Source organism: Suncus etruscus, chromosome 18, assembly GCF_024139225.1.
Source record: "Suncus etruscus isolate mSunEtr1 chromosome 18, mSunEtr1.pri.cur, whole genome shotgun sequence".
NCBI lineage: Eukaryota > Metazoa > Chordata > Mammalia > Eulipotyphla > Soricidae > Suncus > Suncus etruscus.
Genome location: NC_064865.1, coordinates 3,463,058 through 3,477,450, shown reverse-complemented (window position 1 = coordinate 3,477,450; position 14,393 = coordinate 3,463,058). Strand labels below are relative to the sequence as shown.

At 47.8% G+C, this 14,393-nt stretch overlaps 1 non-coding gene across 1 annotated transcript; it reads right to left on the bottom strand.

Annotated features, from left to right (window-relative positions):
- Positions 1-519: 519 nt before the first annotated feature.
- On the bottom strand, positions 520-652 carry LOC125996889 (small nucleolar RNA SNORA51). The gene has a single exon (XR_007491551.1). It is a non-coding gene; the product is annotated as a small nucleolar RNA SNORA51 (small nucleolar RNA).
- Between the last annotated feature and the right edge of the window lie 13,741 nt (positions 653-14,393).

Here is a 14,393-nt window from a genome sequence, read left to right as displayed (position 1 = left end):
TGGAAACCATTTTACCAAAATGCCTTCTATAGACTATTTCCACACCCTTATTTTCTTTTATATGAAGTAAGAGTATAATACCCTGTGTGGACTATGGTAAGAATGATATAGAACAATGAGGGTGGAAAGTGCCATGGTTCATTTAGATACCGTGAGAGAAGGCCTCACCTCATGGGCTGATGGCCTAGTGCAGAAAAACAAGTGTTAGCTGGATAATAAAACCCCGCTGAGTGATATGCAGGAATGGGTGTACTGGAAATGACAAAAGGCTGCTGCAAGAAATTACTGAAGACCCAAGAAAATAGAATGACACACGGTATCTTTGTTTAAACTCAAGATTGAAAAAATGCCAACTTTCTTGAAGTGAATTGTAGTTTTTTCTTTTTTTGAGCCATACCCAGTGGTGCTGGGGCTATGATCTCGGCTGTGCTGGGAACAAGGCTGTGGGTGCTGAGGTGGAACCAGTATCTGCAAAGCATGGCCTCCACCCATTGACACATACCAATCAAAATCCCAATTTTTTGTCCCCCAATTCACAATACAGACCAGGCAAAGGGCCTGTGTTGAGGTGTATATGGGGTGCATTTACTGTACCTCCTCTTTCTATACAGTCAGTGTAAAGAACACAGCCTGTAGTAAGAATCGGAAGGCCTTATATTTTTTTCTTTTCTTTTTTTTGGATTTTTAATATATATTAAATATATATTATATATAAAATCCTTCACCAGTATAACATTCCCATGACCAATATCCCAAGTCTCCTTCCTCCCCACCCCACATTAGCCTGTACTCTAGACAGGCTTTCTATTTCCCTCATTCAGTCACATTTTGTTATGACAGTACTCAGTGTAATTATTTCTGTGACTGTACTAAACGATCCCTGTGGTGAGCTTCATGTCAGGAGCTGGACCCTCCAGTCCTCCTCTATTTTGTCTCTGAGATTCATTACACAAATGTTTTTCATTTTTCTCAAAACCCATAGATGAAGGAGACCATTCTGTGTTTATCTCTCTCCCTCTGACTTATTTCTTTTTTTTTTTTTTTTTTTTTTTTTTTTTTTTTTTTTTTTTTTTGGTTTTTGGGCCACACCCTGTGACGCTCAGGGGTTACTCCTGGCTATGCGCTCAGAAGTTGCTCCTGGCTTCTTGGGGGACCATATGGGACGCCGGGGGATCGAACCGCGGTCCGTCCTAGGCTAGCGCAGGCAAGGCAGGCACCTTACCTCCAGCGCCACCGCCCGGCCCCCCTCTGACTTATTTCACTCAGCATAATAAATTCCACATACATCTATGTATAGGAAAAACATCCCAATTTTTGGTGTGTGTGTGTGTGTGTGTGTGTGTGTGTGTGTGTGAGAGAGAGAGAGAGAGAGAGAGAGAGAGAGAGAGAGAGAGAGAGAGAGAGAGAGAAGGGATAGGTGAGTTGTATTAGTAACTAAATCTCGCAATTCTGTATAGAGATAAATAGCTAGAAGAACAGTTTTTTTTTTCTATGTTTTATTTGGAGCCACACCTGGTACTGCTCAGGGCTTACTCATGGCTTTGCTTCAAAAATCACTTCTGGAGGGGTTTGGGAGACTAATGGGGTGACAGAGTGAACTTGGATCAGCATGAACTCAAATGAGGATATATCCAATTTTATGACAGTATAAATCTAGAGTAATCAGATCAGTGAGGTATTGATAAAGAGCTGGAAACACATATGGATGAGAGAATACCCAGAAGTTGGTCGCATGAGTGTAATCAATACATATAAAGTACATATTGATGCTGTTGGATGGAGTTAGGATAGTCTTTCCCACAAATGGTATTGAACAACGGGTCACCCAGAAGCAAAATGATAAACCTTGACCTAAGCATGAAAAGTAATTCAACAAAGTATAGAGCTCAAGGTAAAAAGGGACCTGGGGCTGACTTGCAAGTATGAGGCCTTGGATTCAGTTCTGGAGGATTCTTCTGCCCAGTGTGATCTCCTGTGCTATTACCAAGTATGTGATCTGTGAACTACAAATGAAGAAAGTGTGTGAGCACTCTCACCAGATTCATACTTCTTCCCACTTTAACCGAAACACACCAGGAGGAAAGTGGGTAGGAATGTGAGACCAAATACTACATACTTTAAAAAAGCATATGCAAAGATCTTGGTGCGTTAGACGGAAGACTTTGTAGTTCCCGAAAGCAGGGACAGAAAAGTGAGTGATTTGGACTTCATCTTAATAAACTTCTTTTCTGCCAAAGGCAATGTCAAGATAATGAAAAGACTAGCTTAGGTTTGGGAAAAGAATATTTCTAAATCACCTCTCCAACAAAGGATTTCTGTCCAGCTTTGTACAAAGATTTCTCAAAACTCAACAAAGTACCCAGGTTTTTTTTTTAATGGGCAAAGGATTTTTAAAGCCACTTCACCAGACAGAAAAAGAATGACAAATGAAGACATGAAAAAAAAAATTCAACCTTATTTCCCATGAGGGAGATGCAAAAATAAAACCTCAATGAAATTCCCCATTTTCCTCCCCATCTTAGAACAGCAGGAATAAGAAACCCTGGCCAAACCATGTCCCAGAGGAACAGGGCTGCCTCGGACTGCTGGTGGGCACAAAAGTACTCTGACTAGTTGGAAATAGTGGCAGCTGTGAGATTCTTGCAAAGTCATGCATTCGTGTGCCAATGAGCCCCACTTTAATTCTTCCAGAGAAATGGAAACGTTCCTTCACGTGGAAACCTGCCCGAAACTACTCATTGCAGCTCTATTTGTCATAGCCCAAAGCTGGAAGTGGCCCAAATGTTTGTTATGGGTGTAGGGTTCAACCAAGCCAAAGCCTGGGGTACCCGTTCTCAGCCAGAAGGAACAGTATGGACCAAGTAACGAACACTAGGTGGACTTCAGACACTGGCACTGTGTGAGAAGCCAGACTGGAGGCTATACACCCCCGGGTGAGGTGACTGCATTTGCCTGATGGATTAAAAACTACAGCAAAGGGGCCAGAATGATAGGACAGCATGCAGGGTACTTGCCTTGCATATGGCCAATATAAGTTTGATCTGTGGCATCCACATGATTTCCAAACACCGCCAGGAGTAATTTCTGAGTGCAGAGCCAAGCATAAATCCCAAGTACCACCAGCTGTATCAAAAAACAAACAAATTAAAAATCCCCCAAACCCCACAAAAACAAAACAAAATACAAAAATTGTAGCAAAATGGAAAAAGATTAGAGGGTGTAATGTAAGGGATAGCATGAGGGAGTTTCTTGTTTGTTTGTTTGTTTGTTTTTAGGCCACTCTTGGTGGTGCTCAGGGGTTACTCCTGGCTCTACATTCATGAGTCACTTCTGGGAATGCTCAGCAACCATATGGGCGCCAAGGATAAAACGGAGGTCAGCTAAGTGCTAGGCAAATGCCCTACTTGCTGTCCTATCTCTCCAGCCCCAGTACAAGAAGTTTGAGGGCTTGCTGCACTCTGATGAAGGTGATGTGAGTCTACACATACATTGAGAGCCAGAGAAATGAATACCACACAAAAAGCAAGTCAATTTTATAGTACTTAAATTTTTCATCGTAATTACAAAAAGAAAAAGCATAATTATAAGCAAGGAGTTCGAGAGAGGTACGCAGTTCTTGGGGAGCAGACTCCTCTTCCAGTGTGGGTCCCTGACTCCATGCTTGATCTGAGAATGGCAGGCATAAAGAGATCTATAGAGTATGATGGTGGCCTGTCCAGGGAAGGTGTCCTAGGAGACCAAGTGTTGAGTTCTGAGGAGGTGGGTTCCTAAAGTGGAGGCAAAGATCCAGGAATGACTGGAAATGATGGGAATGACTCTCAGAGGGCAGGAGGATTAATTCTAGGCCCCTCATTCTCCCCCTGAGATCGACTGGGTCATACAGGCGAAGGAGGAAGTGCTCCCTCCTGCTCACCTCCCAGGTGGCCCTGGGCCATGACCTACTTCTCCTACCTGTCTGTGCAGGTGAGCTCCGTGTCCACAGCTATCTTTATCCCAGTGGGGTTCCCAGCTATTTTTACCAGCCCAGCTAGTGAGGCAGTTGGAGTTCCCCCTTGAGGGAGACCCCGGACAGGCATTCACTTCCCTCCTTTTCCCAGGGAGAACCCTTTTGTTTTCACTTTCCCTAACCAAAGAAAGATACCACCCTTCTGCTACAGGGGCTCCCTCTTGCCTACAGGGACAAGTCAAACTCTTTTTGAAGGGAAAGGTCACAGCCAATGGTACCCAGGGCTCACTTTTGCCTCTGCTTTCAGGAATCACTCCTGGCAGTTCTCAGGGGACCATATGGGATGCCAAGAATCAAACCTAGGTTGTCTTTGTGCAAGGCAAATAGCCTACCTGCTATGCTATCTCTCTGGCCCTTCAACTCGATGAAGGTTCTCTAGCCTACTCAAAGCCTCCCTTTGACCTCTTGTCTTTCCACACCTCCTGGACGGCCCTTTGCTGCTGGGAATGTTCTTTGCCTTACAAACTCTGCCAGGCAAAGTGGAACTTGTCCCTGGGGTGTGGGGTGAATGCCACCTTTTCCAGGGCTCCCTCCTTGACTGCCTAGCTGGTAGGTTTGCCAAAGAACCATTGATTGTCCTAGGATGTGCCTTGGGGATGGTCATTAGTAGAGCAGGCTTTCTCCTGGGAACTTGGGGGCTGATCCTGGCCCACTTAGAGGCTGACACAGAAAGCGTGAGGGGGGGCAGTCTCTCCCCCACCCTTCAGGCTGCCCTGAGTATCTGAACTTTCTGGCACCGGCCTCCCTGGGGCAGGGCAGAGGCCTGGCTGCCAGGTTCTCCACCTCAGTGAATCAGCACCTGGGTGAACTCAGTACTTTTCTGAGCTCAAGGAGTGGAAGGGGGAAGTGGCCTGCATAGTTGCTCCTGGGGGCCTAAAGCTCCAGGGACCCCATATCTGGTGGCTGTGTGAGAGTCCCCGCCAGACATGTATGCCCCTTTTCCTACCTGCCCTGCCTGCCACATACTCCCTCTGGGCCCCTGGATACCCTGGGTCCCTAGTTCAAAAAGAGTCCCCCAGAATTTCCTGATCTGCTTAGATCCTCATCATGCTGGACCCTCTGTTCCCTGCATGTCACCTGCCCTGGGCCACCTCATTTTTTTTTCCTTGAAGGATTGTTACATCTGCTGGGCCTCAAAATTTAAAGTCCTGAGGGTAAGATGGGAGTTATCCTGCTCCCTAAACCTACAAGCCTCAGCTGGCACTGATGCCAGACCCTTGCTTCTCCTCAGGCTTTTCCCTTGGAGTTTTCCTACCCCTCAAACTTCCCATGAGCTAAACTTAACACATCACCATCTTCCTGATCCTCGTCTGTCTCCAACCTGGAGCCCTCGATCCTCACTTGCTGACCTGGGCTCCAACCCACCCATTGTAGGTCAGCGAGTGTAGCCTCTTCTGGCCAGCTGACTGCCTCCTGCCCTCATCCATTGTCCACATAGCCTCCTTCACAAAAGGACCCAGAGTCTCCTTCTAGTTGACTGTTTCCATAGCAGAGCCCAAAAGACCTAGGGAGAAAGTGAGGTGCACAATGCCGGGAAGCAGCTTCTGAGGTGCACATCTTGGTGGGTGTTTGACCAGGCCACTGTTACCCCAGAGCCTCTGACTCTTTCTTTGCCAGATGCTTCCAGCTCTCTGGAAGGGTGAGAGCCAGTTGAGATGATAGTATCAAAGGGTCTGGAACTTCAGCATGAAGTCGGGCACCTCGTTCCCACCTCATTCTCCCAGGGCCATGTGGCCATGCCTGAAGGCCCCCCATGTCTCTGGCCAGGCAATCCTTTGTCCAGAATTTACTCTCCTCCTCCTGGCCCACCCCTGAAAGCTTTGTACTTTCAGGCCCTATGAATCCTTTCTCTTTCCTCTGTATCCAGTGTTCTGAAACCACTTTCCTGGAAAAAAAAATCACTGTGTCTCCTAGAATCTGCCTTCTCTAAGTCAACCAATAGAAAGGGCCCCCAAGTGCCTCAAGTAACCTGAAGTTACTGCCACCAGCCCTACATCAGTCCAGCACCCCCATCCTAGTCTATCCTTAGGTGGAGATTACTGTGGCCATTCACAGCTCTACCAAGGCCTAACTTAAGGAAGGAAATTGCACTCACCATCAGCCTACCCTGGTATGCATGGGGTGTGGGTGGGGGGGGGGGGGCAGAGCAGGACAGTCAATCAGTCTTGAGGACCTTAGCCTTGGGAGAACATATAGACCTGGCTTTGTTCTTCCAGAGCCTCTGATTCCTCCTTTTCCAGATGCTTCCAGCCCTCTCACAGGGTGAGAGCCAGTTGAAATGACAGGATCGAAGGGTCCGGAACTTTGGCATGATTGCTATTGGTGACCAGGCATATGATCTGCATTCACACACACACACACACCCCAGTGAATGTGAGTCATTAACTCCCACTGGGGGGGACTGGGCCACTTTGCAGAGGTAGAGATGCTGTCTGTGCTCCCAAAAGATCGCCAGTACCAGCAGGCCTGGGGCCAGAAAGAGCCATTCAGACACCAGGCATCTCTCTTAGGCACCCTACACAGCCAGGAAAGGACTACAGAGACAGCTTTTGAGAGGTCACCATAGGTGCAAGGGTCTCAAACTCAATTTACCTGGGGGCCGCAGGAGGCAAAGCGGGGTGATCCTTGAGTGCAAAGTCAGTAGTAAGCCTTGAACATGGGGGTGTGTGACCCAAACAACTAAAACAAAACAAAACAAAAAAAGATTCCTCTAGAGCAGGGCCACAAAATCTTGTACAGAAGGCCATTTGCGGCCCGTAGGCCGCAAGTTTGAGACCTCTGCCATAGGGGGTGCAGGAAAGAGAGTTTTCCTGGAAGTCTGGACTGGAGTGGCCAGCAGGCAGGTGTACGGAAGGAAGAGGAATAAATGAAGATGGCTGTCTTCAGACATGGACCTTGTAGCCAGCAGACCCAGAAGGGCACTAGACATGTTGATACTGGTCAACCACCAGTGGCTCACATTTGAATGCTTCCCATGTAACCAGCAGCTCACCCTCACATGGTTCATGCTGCTGGTGGCTCACCCAGGTGGCTCAGTCCTGGACATTGGGTACCACTGGTGGCTCACACCTGCATATCTACTAGACGAATCCATAGAAATCATCATGGTTGCCAAAATTTTATCGCACACTTTAACTCATCGGATCACTATTTATGAAGCCATCAGATGGCAAGAAACACAAATTGCAGCTCCAGTTCCAATGTGTTAGAGTAAAATAAGGGCACTGTAACAATCCAGTTCTAGGCCTGTGAGTCACCAAAGAGATATGTGGCATAAAGGCCAACCTGGAGGATAAGGGAGCAGACACTCTAATTCAGCACTGTACAAGATTTCAACTATTGCAAAGCTTCTATTGGGTCCTTGTGGGCCTCGTTTCCTCTTTAAAGAGCTTCACACTAGTTCTGAGGTTAGATGAGCTGATACAGACAAAATTCCTGCAAGAGTACCTGGTAGAGAAGAGGCTCAAGTGTGCTGAAGACTGAGGGACGCCCAGGCCCAGACCTTAAAATCATGCCATTACTGGGGCTGAAGAGAGAGTACAGTGGTTAAAGTGTCTTGCATACAGTTGAGTCTGATTTAATACCCAGCATCCCATCTGCTTCTCCAAGCACTGCCAGGAGTAATTCCTGAGTGCAGAGGCAAGAGTAGCCTTTGAGCATGCTGGGTATGGCTCCAAAATAAAAACAAAACAAATACAAAAAATAAATAAGTCAGTGGAGCCAGAAGGATGGTATAGTGGGTAAGGTGTTTGCTTTGCATGTGGCAAACCAGGATTCAATTCCTGGCATTCCATATAGTCCCCCAAAGCCACCAGAGTAATTCCTGAGTGCAAAGCCAGAAATAAATCCTGAGCATCACCAGGTGTGGTAAAAACAAAACAAAACAAAACAAAAACAAACAAAAAACCCAAACCAACCAACCAACCAAAAAAATCCAAACATAAAATAAGCCATTACTCACATTAGGTGGTGTTGGTGGTGGGGTCTAGACTGCCCAGAGGCACAATGTCTATTCCCTGTCTGACAGGGCAGCCCAAGCTGTGCTGTCTTCTGTGCTGTCTTGTTTGCAGTCGAGGGAGAAGCACAAGAGACTATCAGGGAGAGAGATTGCTACTTACCAGACCCTGGCCTCTGCTCACCTCCGCTGCAAGAGTGGGGCCCAGGATGTCCCAGGTCTTGGGACACAGCCCCACTGCCCTCCTCAGCCTGTTCTTCCCTCCTCCCTCTACCCCAGGGTGAATCTTCTACATGACCCACTAAGGGTGTGCAGAGGACGTGTTCCTAAGAAATGGGGGCTTTGATAGGCTCTACTTCCAGGGGCTGGCATCCCTTAGGATGTCAGTGCAGGCTGATGCTGCCTTGCCCCAGGGACAGCCCTTCCTTCCTGCCTGTCTTCAGAGTCACAACATTCTCCTGAGGACTGATTTCTGGACAAGGCCTGACCAGTCCTCAGTGGCTGGCCTGGGGATGGGGATGGTTGTGAAGGGGTGTTTTGTGGTGCACAAGGTGGACTCAAGCGAAAGATACATCTGTCTCAGGCTTTCTAGGGGTGGTGGATTCTTAGTTACCCTGTATAGACCAGGTGGTTCATTGTACAGAGGGAAAAAATTGAATTCCTAAGGCCAAAAAGGGAGTTTTGGTGCAGGGCACAGAGCCAGCAGGACTGAGGTCCAAAGTTCTCAGCAGCTTTCTCCAGTGTGCTAAGGTCTCTGGGAAGGCTCTGGGGGGAGTGTGGTGGGTAAGGGAAGCAAACCAGGGCTTAGGAAGGGCCCCTTGACTGTTCCAAAGCCAGTAGTGATCTCCCTCTCCTCTCTGATGGCCTAACACAGTGTGTTGAGAGCAGCCAAAAGAGCCTGTAAAGGAGATTGAGGAATTCATATCTTGGAGACTTTTGAGCCTAGACCCAAGCCTACCAGGCAGACCTGGACCCCTGTGTGAGTTCAGGGGGCAAGTTGCAAGTCTGACTTGCACCAGCGTCACGACTGAAGCTTCGTGGGCCAGACACCCAGCCTGGGTGAGAAGCTGAGGCCTCCCTGGGTGTCCCCACTCTCACCCCAACCCCGTGTACTCTGCATCTCACCCCATCAGTCCCTCCCATCTACTCTGGCTGCCTCCTGTCTCCTGTGATTGAAACTGCCCTGCTGGTCTCCAAGCAGCCCTTCCCGCCTTTAATTCAATCAGGAATCACAAACCCTTTTAATTTAAGAAATAAAAGGCTGCCGCTGAGCCGGCCACACCTGATTGACGGGACTGCCAGCTTGGCCAAGTGGGCCTGGGGAGGGGGCACAGACCCATGACCTAGGCCCGCCACTCTGAGGTGAAGACACTCGCCTGGGGCCTGGGGAACAAAGGAGAACTACCCCCTACTAAACCCCAATAGAAGAGGGGCCAAGGCTGCTTGGTCGGGGGTGGCTGCAGGCTGGCCCAGGAGGGCCTTGGAATGCCAAGCTCTCACCGAGGCCTGGGGACTTGGGGAAGGCACCAGGGAGGACTTTCAAGCCCTCTCTCCCAAATCTATGGGGCTGGTTTCCAGAACATCGCCATGCACGAGTTCTCTTTTACAGGAAGGTAGAAGAGAAGCTTGAGGAAACTGCATTTGTTTTTCTGGATCGTTTCTTATCTGTCCATGAGGCTAATGGGTGATGGATGATACTGGCCAGACACACTCAAATATCCCTGGTGACGATCTCTTGCTGGAGGTACATAGACATCAGACCTCTCCATAGGAACAATAGAGATTTGGGGGAGAGGTTATTGGGGACCTTCTCTGTTCCCAGGAGATGACCAAGATAGGGAGACGACAAGGCAGCCGGAAGCTGTTGCAGATTAGCATTAGAATTTCAGCTCATCAGGGGCTGGAGCGGTGGCGCAAGAAGTAAGGCGTCTGCTTAGCCCTCACTAGCCTAGGACAGGCCACAGTTCGATCCCCCAGCGTTTCATATGGTCCCCAAGCCAGGATGGATTTCTGAGCACATAGTCAGGAGTAACCCCTCAGTGTCACCAGGTGTGGCCAAAAAAAAAAAAAAAAAAAGAAAAGAAAAGAAAACAAAGAGAAAAAGAAAAAGAATTTCAGCTCATCAGGGATATTGGTCTATGATTTTTTTTTTCCTTAAGTAGTGTCACAGTCTGTTCCTGCGTGAAGCCAGTCAGATAGATACAACAGCTTCTCTCTCCTATATGGGAATTAAAAATATACAGTGAGGTTAACAGAAGGCCAAAGGCCACATAATGAGAGAATTGAGTCACATAGTTGAGTTAGAGGTTTGAGGGTTTTTTTCTTTTTTGGAGGTAGCACACCTGGTGGCATTCAGGGGTACTCAAGGCTCTGCACTCAGAAATTGCCCCTGACAGGCTTGGGGACCATATAGGATGCCAGGAATCAAACCCTCGTCAGCTGCATGCAAGGCAAACGCTCTAATGCTGTGGTATCGCTCTGGTCCAGAGGTGTGAGGAAGGGGAAGAGGGGTCCTTGGGAGAGGGAACACACTGGTGGATATGGTGTTAAAGTTATGTGAATAAGAAAGTAATAGTTTTGTTCTTCTCTCTTTCTCTCTTTTTGTTTTTGGGTCACACTTGGCACTCAGAGGTTTACTCCTGACTCTGTGCTCGGGAGACTATACTGGAGATCAAAACCAGGCAGGTCACTTGCAAAACAAACATCCTACCTGTTCTACTATCATTCTGGCCCCTGCTAAGAGCATTGCCAACCATAGAATCACAATAATTGATTAATTAGTGAAAAAAATAAAGAATTCAAAGTGAAGCTTGGATCCTTGAAGCTCTCTGAGCTATGGGTATTCATTCACTTCTAGCTCCTTCGAAGAAACGGCCTTGCAGCCTTTAGCTGTGATGAGAATCTGTCTCACTCACTCAGACATGACATGTGCAGATGCTGACAAGACGCCACCACCTTCCCAAGTCCTGTCCACATCCAGTACTGCCCATCTAGGGCAGAAGACTGACTTTCCAGGGACACATGTTGCACTAAAAGAGCCATGGCTCTGCTTCCATTCCTATTCCATCACATTGTGTGAGTGTCCCTGGGCCTGATTCCATCTTATGTTTCTTGCTGGGCTTCTGTTGTGACAGAGTCACTGAGGGCTGGACTCAGCAGGGGCCAGTTATCCCTTGCTGTGCCAGGCAGGGTCCAGACCAGGAAAGATGCCCAGAGGGTCTGTTCCCACACCTGAGCCATCCTCCTGGTCCAGATGTATTACAAAAACACACCCAAGGGCATGGGAGATGGTTCTAGAGGCTAAGAGATTTACCCTTCAAATCTGAGGCCATGAGTTAGATCCCTAGTACCATCTCATGTGGTGTGTGTAATCCTGGTGGTTCTACTCTCTGTGTCTGACAGCAGTGTGTAACACTACAACTAAAGGCTAGGCCCTGCAGCCAGCCCTGCATACAGCTAGAATGGCGCTTGAGAACAGCGGCCAACAGGGAACCCTCCAAAGATCTGATGTGTGAGCACCATAATGGGAGCCAGCAACAGTGCAGCCAGTACTCAGCCAGAATGTGCAGACGCCATGAGCAAGGGTGTGTGTGAATCACCCCACCCTTGCCTGTCCTATCATCTCCTCATCACATCATCCACCAAGGGAAGGGAGGGGGAAAGTATTAGAACATCGCTCTTTGGTTTCACAATAAGCGAAGCTTTTTCATCAATGGGTTTGGAGCCAAAAGGTCATAGTCATAGGGACCACCCACCAAGCAATAGACTGCCTTGCTCTGGGGTTGGGCTGAGCGTCAGAGACAGTGTTTCAGCCTGGTAGGCGCCACACCATGGTGTGTGTGGTGGTGTGCTGTGCGGTAGGGATGGCTCGGCATGGGGTGATGGTGGGGTGGGCCCAGAGCCCCAGAGAAAGGCAGCTTTTACCTACCTGGGCTGGATATGAAGGACCCAGCACAGGCTCTATGGACAATTTGTCATTGTCACTCCTGTTAGCAGACTTGGGTTGCTGACCAAGCATGAAGGTCATTATTGTGACCTCGTTTTCCACAACAGAGAATAGAAGCTTCTCAGTCACATAGAGGGTCAAAGATGAGACAGGGACTTAGGTGTTAAGCCTGAAAGCAGGTCTACCCTCCTCCACCAATAGTCAAAGACGTTAGCCAGATGGTTTTATTTGTCTGGGACACAGGAAGAAAAGAAAGCAACACATTGGTCCCAAATGAACAAAGTCAACTCTTAGATTTGTTGGAAATGTGGCAGTTACTGGGGGTCTTTTTAAGATGTGATCATATTAGAACTTTAATGGTGGGTGTGGTCAATCCTTTATGCATATAGAGATGTAAAGTTAGAATGAGGGGAAAAAGTCCTACAAACTTGGTTTATTTATTCCCATGGCAAATATTTATCAGTTACCTGCTATGGTCTAGACCAGGGGTCTCAAACTCGCAACCCACGGGCTGTTTGCGGCCCTCCATACAACATTTTGTGGACCATGGCCAGCCTTCAAATATCGCAGTATTCACGATTATTTGCTTACTGAATAATCGCAATAAAAATCGCATTAGTAAGAAAAAAATTGCATTAAACATTCGCATGCCCCGAGTAGTTCTGTTCGGGGTATAAAAATGTTTAATGTGATTTTTGCGATTTTTTTTCCTTACTAATGCGATTTTTTATTGTGAATATTTGGTAAGCGAAATTCCTTATGCGGCCCTGCCTCACCCCGACTTTGCCTCCTGCGGCCCCCAGGTAAATTGAGTTTGAGACCCCTGGTCTAGACCTTGTGTGATAGTGTTGGACAATTCAGCTTCTGCCTCCTTCCTAGGTACCCCAATGGGGGTCGGTCCTGAGGTGGGATTTGTGTCCTCCTGGATCTTTGCCCAGTTGACTAACGGGGTAGCTGGGAGAGGATAGTGGATGAAAGATGGGCCAACTGGAAAGGAGGAAGTTTTGATTCCTGAAATTCTTTGGTTAGGATCCTAATTTGAGCGGGGGGGGGGGGCAGCCATTAGCAGTCCATTTGGGTGAAAGTGACTTCTAGATTTTTTTTTCTCCCCATGGCAGTGGGGATATCTGGAGGTACTCAGGAGCTACTGCTGGCTCTATGCTCATCTGTGGTGCCAAGAATTCCAGCTTGTATTGGCTACATGCAAGGTAAATGCATGTACTCTCTGATCCCAAAGTAACATGGACTTTCTGAATGTCCCTGGAGAGTGGAGTTCACTGAGATGGGTGAAGAGGGGAAGCATCAAAATTCCTTGTTCCCCAGAATTGGACTCAGAAGAGGGCACTTGGCTAACATGCTTGCAGCCATGACTCTCTTCTTTGCAAGCAGGTTACTCAGGGGGCCTCTGAATGCTGCCAATGCTTGGATGGGACTGAGGGATACAGATGCAGGGGCAAGAACAGGGGTGCAGACACTTATAAAGGAGCTGTTCCCCCCAACACTTGCTGCCCCATCTTCAGGGGCTAGTAGTATCCTAGCTATAGTTTGCCACCACCCATCCCACATGATGCCCTGTGAGGTTATCCCTCCTCCAATACCCTATTTAATATCACCTGGATGGATAGACCACTCACACCTGGAAGGGGTCTGTGGTTCGAATAAAGAATATAAGATTCTGGCTGAGGGAGAGGAAGAGAGAAAAGCATCAAGAAAGCATGGAGGGCAGCTGAAAGGGAGACAGAGGCAGAGAGAGCAGAGAAGGAGCAGAGAAGTGGCTGTTTGAAAAGGCTGAGCATAGAAGCCATGTGAGGAAATGCACATGGCAGTTGGGGCCGTGAAATAAAGCTGGATGGCTCCTATGAAACTTTAACTGACTGCTTGTGATTATTTCTAATTATTTAATTATTTTTAAGCCCACCGGCCAAAGGGGCTACAGATGCTGTGCCGTGCTGAGGGAGGCCTCACCTCAACACTAGGACATTGGATTTTATATTTTACATTAAAACAACAGTGCCCTACTCTGCTGTATAAACCTTCTATGCCCCTCATATTCCCTCACCCTCCACCTCCATGACTTGAAATCACAGTTGGATCTTTGGCATTTTCTTGTCAAATTTTCCCAAGTCTCATTTGCAATCAGTCTGCTATCCGCCTCACACCCTGGGACGTCATTCTTTGCTTTGCTATCTAGATGTTTGCTTTCCTAAACAGTTGGAATAAGTGGAATCATATACACATGATGCTATATTTTAGTTGGTGCAACCCCTGGTGGTGTTTGGGATGGTGATGCCCAAGGGCCAAATGGTGTCTTGGCAGAACACAGGCCCTCACACAGGCCACACCTGTCCTCTATCACTTGAACTATCTGCTGTGGGCCTTTGTGGAGAATTTTGTATATAGTTGTTCTTTTCTTCTCTTCACTTTTATTTGTTGGGACACACACCCGATGAAACTCAGGGGTTACTCCTGCTTTGCACTCAGAAGCC